Source organism: Salvelinus namaycush, chromosome 42 (genome assembly GCF_016432855.1).
Source record: "Salvelinus namaycush isolate Seneca chromosome 42, SaNama_1.0, whole genome shotgun sequence".
NCBI lineage: Eukaryota > Metazoa > Chordata > Actinopteri > Salmoniformes > Salmonidae > Salvelinus > Salvelinus namaycush.
The window spans coordinates 16,814,148-16,828,566 of NC_052348.1; the positions used below are offsets into that span (position 1 = coordinate 16,814,148).

The 14,419-nt window shown below is 43.8% G+C and overlaps 1 long non-coding RNA gene across 1 annotated transcript; it reads right to left on the minus strand.

The window, feature by feature from the left end:
* Positions 1-1,619: 1,619 nt before the first annotated feature.
* Positions 1,620-2,932, minus strand: LOC120035019. The gene is made up of 3 exons (XR_005474101.1): positions 2,749-2,932; positions 1,829-1,964; positions 1,620-1,759 (listed from the first exon to the last, which is right to left on the minus strand). It is a non-coding gene; the product is annotated as an uncharacterized LOC120035019 (long non-coding RNA).
* Positions 2,933-14,419: the final 11,487 nt, after the last annotated feature.

Genomic DNA, 14,419 nt, shown 5'->3' on the forward strand with positions numbered 1-14,419 from the left:
ATGAATGAATTGTGAATAATGATGAGTGAGGAAGTTACAGAGGTATAAATATCATACCTCCCCAAAAATGCTAACCCCCCTATTATTGGTAATGGTGAGAGGTTAGCATGTCTTGGGGGTATGATATAAAATGCTAACCTCCCCTGTTATTGGTAATGGTGAGAGGTTAGCATGTCTTGGGGGTATGATATAAAATGCTAACCTCACCTGTTATTGGTAATGGTGAGAGGTTAGCATGTCTTGGGGGTATGATCCTCTGTAACTTTCTCACTCAACATTATTTACCATTCATTACCCTTAAATAAAAGGTGACTTTCTGTACAGTCACCCCATATGAAACATTTGATCTCCAATCCAAAATGCTGGCGTATAGAGCCAAATGAAAAGTTGTAGCTTCACTGACCAAATAAATACGTGTATGTGAGATAAGAAAAGACAGTATGTCACGTCACACCGCCTTTTATAGTGACAGGTCACAATGGTACAGTAAGGGTGTGGCGTCATTGTAAACATTGTTGATATTAAGCATCTCAGTCATATCACGTGAAAGGGAAGGAGTTCCCATAGGTTGTTTGGCGACCAGTTACTCTACTCACAGAACCAAGGTTACATCCGTAGCCCAGCATTTTCATGTCTGTATTTATTCAAATGGAATACAACTGGAGAGTAACTTCAAAAGATACTCATAGCATCTCTGAATCTATATCCGGTATTCCTCCTCCAGACCTGATTGAGTGTTAGAAGTCTCATTTACAGCTGCCCAGCTGCTTCCCTTTGTCACGTTTCCTATTAGGACCGGCCTGAATCCCAGACGATAAAGCTTCCTGAGTTAAAGAGTTACAACGGTTAACAGAAACATCTTAAATTGGAGTATCTTACATTTGTTTGTCTTGATTAATATTGCAGGTCATCCGGTGTGACCATGCTGAATAAGAGGTTATACACCACAGTCTATTTCACAACAGGAGGATTTCAACCAAACCAAATAGAAGGGATGTTGTACCCTCTAAATAATCACACACTCTATCCAACACATTTACATGTGTACTACATTTAGTGTGTATACTTTATACGTTTTCTTACATGAGCTTTATACATTAGGTGAAGCAGTCAAATCACGGGCAGGTATTTATGACATAAGCTACTGAAAGAATGTTCATGCTAGTGTTGAAGAGCAAGTCTCCCTTGAGCCGCATGATTGAAGTTGGGCCGAGTGCTGCACCTGTTGAGGCAGGTCTGAGGTTGTTGGGGCTGGGTCTTGTTCTGCCCATGTTGAGACTGGGCCTGGTTCTTCCCATGTTGAGACTGGGCCTGGTTCTTCCCATGTTGAGACTGGGCCTGGTTCTTCCCATGTTGAGACTGGGCCTGGTTCTTCCCATGTTGAGACTGGGCCTGGTTCTTCCCATGTTGAGACTGGGCCTGGTTCTGCCCATGTTGAGACTGGGCCTGGTTCTTCCCATGTTGTGGGCTGGGGGTGTTGAAAATGGTCCAAATGCTGCTTTTGTTGAGGCTGGGCCTGGTACTGCCCCTGTTTAGGCTGGGCTCGGGGTTGTTGATGTTGGGCCCAGTTCTGCCCCTTTCGAGGCAGGTGTGTGAGTGTTGAGGCTGGGTTGGGGGTTTTGAGACTGGGCCTGGTACTACCACTGTTGAGGCAGGTCTGAGTGTTTGGAGGCTGTCCAGGTGCTGCCCCTGTTTAGGCTGGGGCTGATGCTGGTGGCCCTGTTAGGCCCTGTGTGCTGGGGCCTCCCGCTCTCTTGCCCTGTAGGGTGAAAGGAACCGTACACATAAATAGCAACACAAGAATATAGATGGCGAGAGTCAGCAGTACCTGAACATATAGAAGAGCATGTAGGCACTCCGGGCTCTGGTCCTCAGCACAGTGGCTTCATTGGACATTGACACCTGGCTGTCGTTACAGCAGAACCAGTTTCCACTGGCATGCAAGATGTCACTAATGTAGTGCCCTGTGGAACAAGGAAGACAGACTAGAGGTCAAAGGTCAGGCTATTGTGGGTAATAGAGTGTGTTGTAACAGTTAAACAGTTCCTTTGTGAGGTATTTTATCTGTTATATGTGTCAAGTTTTGAAATCAGAGACAAACAAATACAAGTGGCATATAATTAGGCATGTCTCTCCATTCTTTTAAATTAAATTGCGTAAACTCTAAACATATTGCAGTGCTTGTTGGGATGGCACTTCACTCTGAAGCCTGCAGCCTTGCTCGCTTGGCCGAAGTGGCTATTGGAGGGTCTAATTATCCCCTACACCAGGGATCCACAAATGTCGGCCCGTGGGACAAATTTGTCCCACAATGTTTTCTGACCAAATAAAATGTAATTGTTAAAAGACTGTAAATACAACAGCAAGTCAGCTCCAAGTGATTTTCATTTTGGAAATCTGTTTCAAAGTATTCCCACGCACAATAAAGAGAGATATGTGATTGTGACAAATGTAAGCAATGTTTGAAATGAGTCAAATATTATATCTGTTTGGCCTTCTTACAGTCAATTTGCGGTCTACAAATTATTTGTAATTTTGTTCCATACCGTTGCCCATCTGGCTAAGAAGAAAAATGGACCCGAAGCTGAATCTAGTTGATGATCCCTGGCCTTTAAGATACTTGTGTATACGGCAGAGGCAGACGTGAACGCGCAAATTAAGAGCCGAGGAGAAGGGAGTGATTTGGAATTCAGCTGATGTCATATGTATTGTGCATCTGCATGTGTGTGTTTTAAGGTATTTACTTACCGGAGTTTGCGGAGCCTCCCAAATGAGAGACTACGCCAGTCAGCTGGTAGTAACCATTCACTGACTGCACTGGCTGTTGCTTCTGTAAGAAAACACATGTGATCGTAGGATTCTCATTTCCTCTACAGTCCACCACACTGTCTACAGTCTACTACAGTACTAGTCTACTACAGGAGGTCTACTACATCGTGTACTCCTCATAACTATCTCAGTGTTCTGTCATAACTTATTTTTCACTGGTTTCACTCTCTATCTCTCTCTCTCTTCTCACCACTGAGGCTGTCAGCAGCACTTTTCCTGGTTCCTGGTCATATGAATCTGAGGGGTCAAATATACATATCAAGAGCTGTGAAAACGTGGTCACTTGTCTGAAATGCTCTGGACTAAAACAGCTCCCATACATCACTAAAGATGTCTGAGAAACATTTTAAATTGCAGCTTCCAGCTTCTCTGTCAGCAGGACCGTTTTGGGAGTGGGTGGTTTGTGTGGTGTTGGAGCAAGAATAGTGTTACGGTGCCATGACTTACCTGTACAGCAGAGGGCGCTGTATTTGGCCTCTCCAGGTGGGCTGGAGACTAGGCTGGCGAGGGTCTGGGGGATGGACCCCTGGATGCTGGGGGCCTGGTTGGTGAGGGCCTGTGGGCTGGCACTGTGCAGGTCTGGCACTATGTCCCCACAGAGAGTGGAGAGCCTCAGCTCCGAAGGAAACAAAAGAGGAGCCTCCAGCTTCTCCAACACCCCAGGTCCTCCAAACCTCTTCAGATGCAGAACCAGCACACTGCCCAGAGACAGAGAGGAAGAGAGATGAACAGACAGACAATGAAACCAGTCAACAAAATAACAGAGGAGTGAAATGTGTTCGGTGGTGCTCATCCCTAAGTCCTACAACCTGCTCAGGAAGGTAACTACTCCTAAAGGCTCAGGACACAATGACCACTCATTTCATGAAACACTGCTCGTCCTATGAGAGGTTATAAAGGGACAACTCACAGAGGCAGTGTGTGGAACTGCTCCACCTTTAAGGCGTGGAGGCCTTTACAACCCTCACATGTGAATTCAACCTTTTCACCCTGGTTAGAAACAAAAGCATTACAAAATGAATGACACCACTACAATAATAAGATAGCGTATTCTGAGGCAGTGGGCAGCTTGCCCTGGGTGTTAGTCTCTACATGCAGGGCTGAGCCCTAAGTGCTGACTTTGAAAGTGAGTGATAGGCTGCTCAGCAAGGTACGCTCAGGGCTGAAGTCCAATGAGAGGTGGTTGTAGTCCTCTCTGGTGGACGACTCGCGCCCACAGCTTCAGAAGCAGCACAAAGAGAAGGAAAATGCATCAAGTCTGTTCCTGTTTCAGGTCTCTACAATGTTTCTGTTATGCCATGTGTTTTGTAATATTGTTTGTAGAAAGATCATGTTCTCAGTAGATACATTACAACCAATGGGATCTCTTACCTGGTACATGTGCGCACCGACACAAGCTGGAACTCCAGCTGGGAAACAGGGCAGGTATAGTTCACCCCGAGTGTCTTCAGTATCATGCCCTCCTCTTTCAGCTGGCACAGCATGTTCACAAGTAACTCGTGTGCGTCCTATGATGAGGAAGAGAGAGAAACACACCAAGATAAAAGCAAATGATGAAGATAAAATGAACCCTTTCAAATAGAGTGCTCGTACACAAGAGAGTAGTGCCTCAGTTACCTGTTGCGTGTCCCCCAGATACTTCAAATCGTATCCCGACAAGGAGTACTTGACCTTCCACATGAGGTCTGCTTTTGAGGCCTGGTTTGCCACACTGTCAGGTAGACTCAAACGGTGCACATCAGACAGACACCTGTAGGGGAGACAGAGAGTAAATTAGCAGCTGACTGGATGGTGTCAACCTACTGGCTTACGCCTGAAGAGGCAGATGAGTATATACAAATATGTTTTATCTAGCGCCACCCCATCATTAGAAATGATTCATTCGAGTCAATTCAATTTCACCTTTGAGGACTGACAATGAAGCCAAACAACAAAAATGTGTTGTTTATTCTCCTAAGATATTTGGTTTGGATACTGCTCTCAATTCCAGAGCATTTTAAAAAACGACCAAATTTCCCACGGTAATGTGGAATGTTCAGTCAATGAGCATTATGGGTCATGTAGTCATTCTACACTTTCCAAATTGGCCTACAAATGCCTACATCATAATCATTGTGTCATTGTTGTTCCTCTTGGTTATGAAGATTCCCGAAAACAAACAAAAACTGAAAACAAAAAATACAAAGAAAATACAATACACAGCAAAATATGAAGTGGTTAAGTTTAGGAAAAGGGTTAGGATTAGTGAAAATGCTCTCCTAACCTGCTATGACAATCACTTTCTATAGAAGTGGCGTGAAAAGAGTGTCCCTTCTTTAATTTATGACCACAAATAATGGGTGTGTGGGGTGAGTGTCTGCTTTTGAGCCTTCCTTACCTGAGCAGGTTGGAGAAGGGGGAGGAGCTCCAGAGTTGTTCCTGGTGCAGGATTTCCTTTGAGAAGGACGGCAGGACCAGGAGGCACTGCAGGGTGGCGTTAAGGAAGCAAGTGTTGCCAATGTTAGGCAACCTGTGAAGAAGAAGCAGCCATCAGTACACACATAGAGATGAATCATAAACCTTCATATCTCTATAAAGTGGTGATAATGGCAGCCATCTTGGTCAGGGATAAATTATATTTAACACAAAGAAGTGGATGTCCTTTAGACCAAGGTTGACATAATTCATGGGTTTATAAATATCTAATAAAACGAACATGCTCGATAGTAAGCCCTATCCCCATAGTATATCAGACACTGATCTCTAAACAACAAATAACTTATATTCAATGCATTTGCAGTGTGTTGTGGTTTACCCAAGAAGTTCCATGTTGACCAGTGCCCCCCGTTCTCCTCTGGCCCCCTGGGTCTCTTCTGGCCCTCTGGTGGCTGAGCTGGCCCTGGGAAGAGTCATGCTTCTGGTGGCTGAACTGGCCCTGGGAAGAGTCATGCTTCTGGTGGCTGAACTGGCCCTGGGAAGAGTCATGCTTCTGGTGGCTGAGCTGGCCCTGGAAAGAGTCATGCTTCTGGTGGCTGAACTGGCCCTGGGAAGAGTCATGCTTCTGGTGGCTGAGACTGGCCTCTGGGGTCTTGGGCTAGAGTGTTCCTGAAGAGACAGAGGTCTGGAGGAAGGAGAGAAACAGGTCTCAAGCCTCCAACACAGAGATAGTACCACTCTACACAGTCTCTCTATTAAATACTATACTGTACTATAAACACAGTCTGAGTAGTTATGTATGTACTGCTGTCCATATAAATGCAGTTTACCAAGTAGACCAGGGCAATAGGTTAGTACTCTCTTTATCCACTAGATGTGGATAGAAGAGCCTAAAACTACAGTTTGAGGAAAATAACTTTCTGGGACTGTGTTTATCAAGTGTCTCAGAGTAGGAGTCTGATCTAGGATCAGTTTTGCCTTTTAGATCATAATAAATCAGATTATTACGGACAGAGAGGACCTGATCCTAGATTTGCACTCATACTCTTGATAAACACTGGCCCTGGTCTTGTAGCACTAAACCCAACTCTCCAAAGAGACTCTAGGATGGCACTGTACTTTATGTTTGAATTATCTGACTGTTGTGCCCTCATGGCTGGTGTCTCCATGAGAGTCCAGAGGGTTGGTAGGAGAGGGAGAACTAGGATGGGACACCACTGGAGAGGATTTCACTGGGGAAGGGTGTTTGGCAGGTGACCGGGGTACAGAGGGCTGTTTATCAGGAGAGCAAGGCTGAGAGGAACATTTAACAGGAGAGGGAGGTGTATGGAGAGAGGAGAGTTGGTCAGAGGGTGAGGGGTCAGAGGTGGCGAAGCCATTCTGTTCAGAACGGTCAGATGGAATTGGAGAGGGGGATGAAGTGCCACTCTCCTTCTTCTTTCTTGTCTTCTGCTCCACATCAACTGAATTTGCTTTCTGACGTTTTTTCTGTTGACAAGAAGATGTGATAGTGCTAAATCCTTTTTTCCTTGATCCCCAGCCAATGGAAGAGGGGTGTCATCAGAATAGGAAAAGGTAGGCCTAAATTAGAGGAACTTAGCTATCTATCCTAAACCTCAAATAACACAGTATAGACAGGTTACATTGAGTGACATTTGCGAAAGCCAAACTTCATGGACATTTCATGTACATTTGTTATGTTTTTGTCAATCAGAATGTACTTTAACTTGTACTCTTCCCACTAGGTCTATATAAAAAATACTACTCTAGAATATAAGTAGTTGTTAATCGATTAAATGACCTGATTTCATACCTTTTTGCACCAGCAGAAACAAGCCATGTCGATAACCAATGAAGACTGATACATTTCCACATTAACCCATTGTTCAAATTGGCTTTAAGACCATTGTGATGTCATCGGTCATGTATGACACCACCATCTGGCAACCCAATCTGTAATATTTTAAAATATATTGTTCAATGAACAAATATGTTTTATTGAAGAGCAAAGTTATGCAGTATACATACAATATTGTAGATATGTTCCATTGTTTTCTTGTTTCTTTTTTTACATTCATTTTTTGTGTGTTGTTTCATTGAACGTACGACCACAATAAAGGCATTTTAAGTGCCTTCATCTTCATCTTCCTTGTTTTTTGACAGCTTCCATGTTGTTTGTGGTTTGGTCATCGGTTTATTTAAATGCTCAATGCTTTTTCTCTTATTCACCAGCAGATGGACAAAGGGTTGGTTAAAAGAATGTGAACAGGTGATAGAGATTTAGCCTAAACCTCAAACAACAATCCAGATTGGTTAGGGACAGTTTTCCATATTCAATCTTGCCCTGAGGGCAGCTCTGCCTCAAGGACATAATGAATGTGATTGGTTCAATTAAAGGTCAGTGGTCAGTGAGTGGTCAGCGAGTTAAATACACTTGCAAGGTGATAATTTGGTGATAAATGGAAGGCATAACACAAGGTTTGAATTTTGTTTTCTAACCTCACTCCAACCCCTAAACAATTCTCATTTTCAAGTCCTTGTTTAAAAAATAATGACATTTTGGAGATGATTTTGTTTTCAAATTACCGAAATTGAGCGGTTGTAATTTGAATATAGGGAAAAAGGCCATTCTTGAATATGGGGTTAGACAATAGGCCCTTTTAATTTTGTCTGGCTTGCCATTCCAAATAAACTTGAATATTTTGGCTCATATACTTTAAACAGGTCGCTAGGTGTAGGCAAAACCATAAGCAAGTAGGTTAACTGTGATATGACTAAAGAGTTAATCAGGATGATTTTCCACAAATAGACAAGTATTTTCATCAAGTGCAAGAGATGGAGTTCCTCACAGGTGTGCCTGGCATGGATTGTGTCTCCATCTCATTCCTCACCCTCTTCAATGCATAATTTTTATTTAACTAGTTAAGTGACAAATTCTTATTTTCAATGGTAGCCTAGGAACAGTGGGTTAACTGCCTTGTTCAGGGGCAGAACAACAGATTTTTACCTTGTCAGCTCAAGGATTTGATCTAGCAACCTTTCGCTTACTAGTCCAACACTCTAACCACTAGGCTACTTGCCACCCCATGACTCTCCTCATGACTCTCCAATCAATGCCGCCTGACTCTCCGCCAATGACGTGACACTCCGCCAATAACTACATTTAGAGGACTGGAAGATTCTAAATTAATATCTAAGGGGCCTTTTTTGTTAGGATAAATCTGATCTGTGAGAATTTGGTGTCTTTTTCGGGTGTGCGTGCAGGACAGAAAAATAGCAATTCCTACACTATTGTTCTAAATTCAATCACCTTCTTCTATAAGGGCACAAGGAGAACCAGATGCAGACAGGAGGCAGATGGTTAGAGCCCAAGATGTTTATTAACAATCCAAAAGGGGTAGGCAAGAGAATAGTCGTGGACAGGCAAAAGGTCAAAACCAGTTCAGAGATCCAGAGGTACAGATTGGCAGGCTCGCTCGAGGGCAGACAGAATGGTCAGGCAGGCTCGAGGTCAGGGCAGACAGAATGGTCAGGCAGGCGGGAATGGAGTCCAGAAAACAGGCAAATGTCAAAACCAGGAGGACTATTAGAAGAGAATAGAAAAGTAGGCGCACGGGAAAAAAACACGCTGGTTGACTTGAACATACAAGACGTACTGGCACAGAGAGACAGGAAACACAGGGATAAATACACCGGGGAAAATAAACGACACCTGGAGGGGGTGGAGACAATCACAAGGACAGGTGAACCAGATCAGGGTGTGACATCTTCATCCTCATCATTCAGTTCATTAAAATCCAATTTTGAATTCAGAGTTATGAGTTTCTATTTGGTTTATATCGCCCATTCATTGACAGCATTAATTCAGGTGGAGACACATTAGGCCTTGGAATCCAAAATAATAATCAGTCCTCTAACTCCCCCTTGTGGTGGTCTGGAGCAATGAAGCAGTGACGCATGGTAACATACTAAACCACAAATTACCTCTAAATCCTGTGGCATAATCTCAAAACGTTTAATTGAGGAACTACTGTAAGGCACACAGACGCAGGACAGTGCAGGGAGAAGACACAGCTACAGACTTGGAGTTGAGGTAAGAAGTAGAAGTTACTGTATTTGATCACACTCATACACACACACACAAACACACACACACATTAAACAGGTGAGATTACCCTGTAGAACCTTACCTTTATTTGTCTCAATCCTGGATGAAACAGTAAAACACATTACCAAAGATCTTACTTTAATCATTTGTGATTCAGTACATTTTCAGTGGTGGAAGAGACCCTCTGGAGTTGCTGCAGTGTGTCTGGGGCTGCTGTGTGTTCTCCTACTGGCTGGGATCATAGGCCTGTCTGTCTACTGTAAGTTTAGTATGTTGTCACTGAGACTTAAGTAGACTACTTAATGATACTTAATTAACAATGATGTGGTAGTTACATGTTTGATTAACTTTTCCTTCATACAGATGGAGTCACTGTTCATTACGACTCAACAGAGAGAGACCAGCTACAGACCAGTTACAGCCTTCTGACTGAAGAGAGAGACCAGCTACAGACCAGTTACAACATCGTGACTAAAGAGAGAGACCAGCTACACACCAGATACAACAACCTGACTAAAGAGAGAGACCAGCTACAGACCAGATACAGCCTTCTGATTGAAGAGAGAGACCAGCTACGGACTAGTTACAACAACCTGACTAAAGAGAGAGACCAGCTACAACACCCTGACTAAAGAGAGAGACCAGCTACAACACCTGGACTAAAGGGTGAGACAAGCTACAGGCCAGATACAACACCCTGACTAAAGAGAGAGACCAGCTACGGACCAGATACAACACCCTGACTAAAGAGAGAGACCAGCTACGGACCAGATACAACACCCTGACTGAAGAGAGAGACCAGCTACGGACCAGTTACAACACCCTGACTAAAGAGAAAGACCAGCTACGGACCAGATACAACACCCTGAGTAAAGAGCGAGACCAGCTACAGACCAGTTACAACACCCTGACTAAAGAGAGAGACCAGCTACGGACCAGTTACAACACCCTGACTAAAGAGAGAGACCAGCTACGGACCAGATACAACACCCTGACTAAAGAGAGAGACCAGCTACACACCAGATACAACAACCTGACTAAAGAGAGAGACCAGCTACGGACCAGTTACAACAACCTGACTAAAGAGAGAGACCAGCTACAGACCAGATACAACAACCTGACTAAAGAGAGAGACCAGCTACAGACCAGATACAACAACCTGACTAAAGAGAGAGACCAGCTACAGACCAGATACAACAACCTGACTAAAGAGAGAGACCAGCTACAGACCAGATACAACAACCTGACTAAAGAGAGAGACCAGCTACAGGACGTAAACAGCCTTCTGACTAAAGAGAGAGACCAGCTACAGGCCAGTTACAACACCCTGACTAAAGAGAGAGACCAGCTAGAGACCAGATACAACAACCTGACTCAAGAGAGAGACCAGCTACAGACCAGTTACAACAACCTGACTAAAGAGAGAGACCAGCTACAGACCAGATACAACAACCTGACTAAAGAGAGAGACCAGCTACAGGACGTAAACAGCCTTCTGACTAAAGAGAGAGACCAGCTACAGACCAGATACAACAACCTGACTAAAGAGAGAGACCAGCTACAGGACGTAAACAGCCTTCTGACTAAAGAGAGAGACCAGCTACAGACCAGATACAACAACCTGACTAAAGAGAGAGACCAGCTACAGGACGTAAACAGCCTTCTGACTAAAGAGAGAGACCAGCTACAGACCAGATACAACAACCTGACTCAAGAGAGAGACCAGCTAGAGACCAGATACAACAACCTGACTAAAGAGCGAGACCAGCTAGAGACCAGATACAACAACCTGACTAAAGAGAGAGACCAGCTAGAGACCAGTTACAACAACCTGACTAAAGAGAGAGACCAGCTAGAGACCAGATACAACAACCTGACTAAAGAGAGAGACCAGCTAGAGACCAGTTACAACAACCTGACTAAAGAGAGAGACCAGCTAGAGACCAGATACAACAACCTGACTAAAGAGAGAGACCAGCTACACACCAGATACAACAACCTGACTAAAGAGAGAGACCAGCTACGGACCAGTTACAACACCCTGACTAAAGAGAGAGACCAGCTACACACCAGATACAACAACCTGACTAAAGAGAGAGACCAGCTAGAGACCAGATACAACAACATGACTAAAGAGAGAGACCAGCTAGAGACCAGTTACAACAACCTGACTAAAGAGAGAGACCAGCTAGAGACCAGATACAACAACCTGACTAAAGAGAGAGACCAGCTAGAGACCAGTTACAACAACCTGACTAAAGAGAGAGACCAGCTAGAGACCAGATACAACAACCTGACTAAAGAGAGAGACCAGCTACACACCAGATACAACAACCTGACTAAAGAGAGAGACCAGCTACGGACCAGTTACAACAACCTGACTAAAGAGAGAGACCAGCTACACACCAGATACAACAACCTGACTAAAGAGAGAGACCAGCTACACACCAGATACAACACCCTGACTAAAGAGAGAGACCAGCTACACACCAGATACAACAACCTGACTAAAGAGAGAGACCAGCTACACACCAGATACAACACCCTGACTAAAGAGAGAGACCAGCTACGGACCAGATACAACACCCTGACTAAAGAGAGAGACCAGCTACGGACCAGTTACAACACCCTGACTAAAGAGAGAGACCAGCTACGGACCAATTACAACACCCTGACTGAAGAGAGAGACCAGCTACACACCAGATACAACAACCTGACTAAAGAGAGAGACCAGCTACGGACCAGTTACAACAACCTGACTAAAGAGAGAGACCAGCTACGGACCAGTTACAACACCCTGACTAAAGAGAGAGACCAGCTACCGTCTCAGAGAGAGTTTCTTAACAGGAGGTATACCAATCTCAGTGAGTAAAATAATAAATATCATTAATCCCACACACATTATCGTGTGTCAGTATTCTTTCATAAAGTATCCAGTGTGATAAATTGAAGGAGAGTCATGTTTTCATCTGGTAGAACAAACTTGAAGGCTGGCAGATGTGGGAATCCAATTGGTACTTCCTGACTAAAACCTGAAGGAGAGCAGAGAGGATTGTCTGGAGAGAGGAGCAGACCTGGTGATCATAAACAGTGATGAGAGGTAGGTACTTGGAGTCAAACAGACAGGCCTGGATGAGATCTTTAAGGTCAGGGCCCTCCGTAAGGCTCACAAAATCATTTTAGACCCAAGTCACCCCCTGTACCTGGACTTTGAATTACTCCCCTCTGGGCGCAGGTATAGGGCACCCCTCAGCAGGAAAAATAGAACGAGACAATCATTTGTGCCAGGTGTGATATCCCTCTTAAATAGCTCGGGCAAATGTTCCCATTGACCTTTAAGGCCAGCAGGCTAGTCTTTTCTTCTTTTTTTTTTTTTTTTTTTTTTAAATTTTAAATTTTTTGTATTTAAATGTTTTTAACATTTAATGTTTTAAATGTTTTATTTCTTTCTTATTTCTTATTTCTTACTATTATTAATTTTTATTTTTTTATTTGTGCGTGACTGTTATTGAAAGTTGTATTGTCAATCTTGTTTTGTATTTAACGCCACTTTAAATGTGTACATGACACTGCAACAAAATTTCCCCATGGGGACAATAAAGTAAGTAAGTAAGTAAGTAAGAGAGAGAGAGAGAGAGAGAGAGAGAGAGAGAGAGAGAGAGAGAGAGAGAGATCATTTATCTTTTGTTAAATACAGACGACACCCCACTGACCACCCCAAGGTAATATACTACTGCTCTAATAATACTGACCACAGTGTAAGGAGTAGGACTGATTCCCTGTGTAGGTCTGGTATTAACCATGATATCTGACTGTTGTTAGCCCTGTAGGTACTGGTATTAACCATGATGTGGGGGCTGTGCCTTGGCAAAGTGGGTGGGGTTATATCCTTCCTGTTTGGCCCTGTCCGGGGGTATCATCGGATGGGGCCACAGTGTCTCCTGACCCCTACTGTCTCAGCCTCTAGTATTTATGCTGCATTAGTTTATGTGTCGGGGGGCTAGGGTCAGTTTGTTATATCTGGAGTACTTCTCCTGTCTTATCCGGTGTCCTGTGTGAATTTAAGTATGCTCTCTCTAATTCTCTCTTTCTCTCTTTCTTTCTCTCTCTCGGAGGACCTGAGCCCTAGGACCATGCCTCAGGACGACCTGACATGATGACTCCTTGCTGTCCCCAGTCCACCTGGCCGTGCTGCTGCTCCAGTTTCAACTGTTCTGCCTGCGGCTATGGAACCCTGACCTGTTCACCGGACGTGCTACCTGTCCCAGACCTGCTGTTTTCAACTCTCTAGAGACCGCAGGAGCGGTAGAGATACTCTTAATGATCTGCTATGAAAAGCCAACTGACATTTACTCCTGAGGTGCTGCACCCTCGACAACTACTGTGATTATTATTACTTGACCATGCTGGTCATTTATAAACATTTGAACATCTTGGCCATGTTCTGTTATAATCTCCACACAGCACAGCCAGAAGAGGACTGGCCACCCCTCATAGCCTGGTTGCTCTCTAGGTTTCTTCCTAGGTTTTGGCCTTTCTAGGGAGTTTTTCCTAGCCACCGTGCTTCTACACCTGCATTGCTTGCTGTTTGGGTTTGGGGTTTTAGGCTGGGTTTCTGTACAGCACTTTGAGATATCAGCTGATGTACAAAGGGCTATATAAATACATTTGATTTGATTTGATTTGATCTGACTGTTTTTAACCATGTAGGTACTGGTATTAACCAGGATATCTGACTGTTTTTAACCCTGTAGGTACTGGTATTAACCATGATATCTGACTGTTTTTAACCCTGTAGGTACTGGTATTAACCATGATATCTGACTGTTTTTAACCCTGTAGGTACTGGTATTAACCATGATATCTGATTGTTATTAACCCTGTAGGTACTGGTATTAACCATGATATCTGACTGTGTTTAACCCTGTAGGTACTGGTATTAACCAGGATATCTGACTGTTTTTAACCCTGTAGGTACTGGTATTAACCATGATATCTGACTGTTTTTAACCCTGTAGGTACTGGTATTAACCATGATATCTGACTGTTTTTAACCCTGTAGGTACT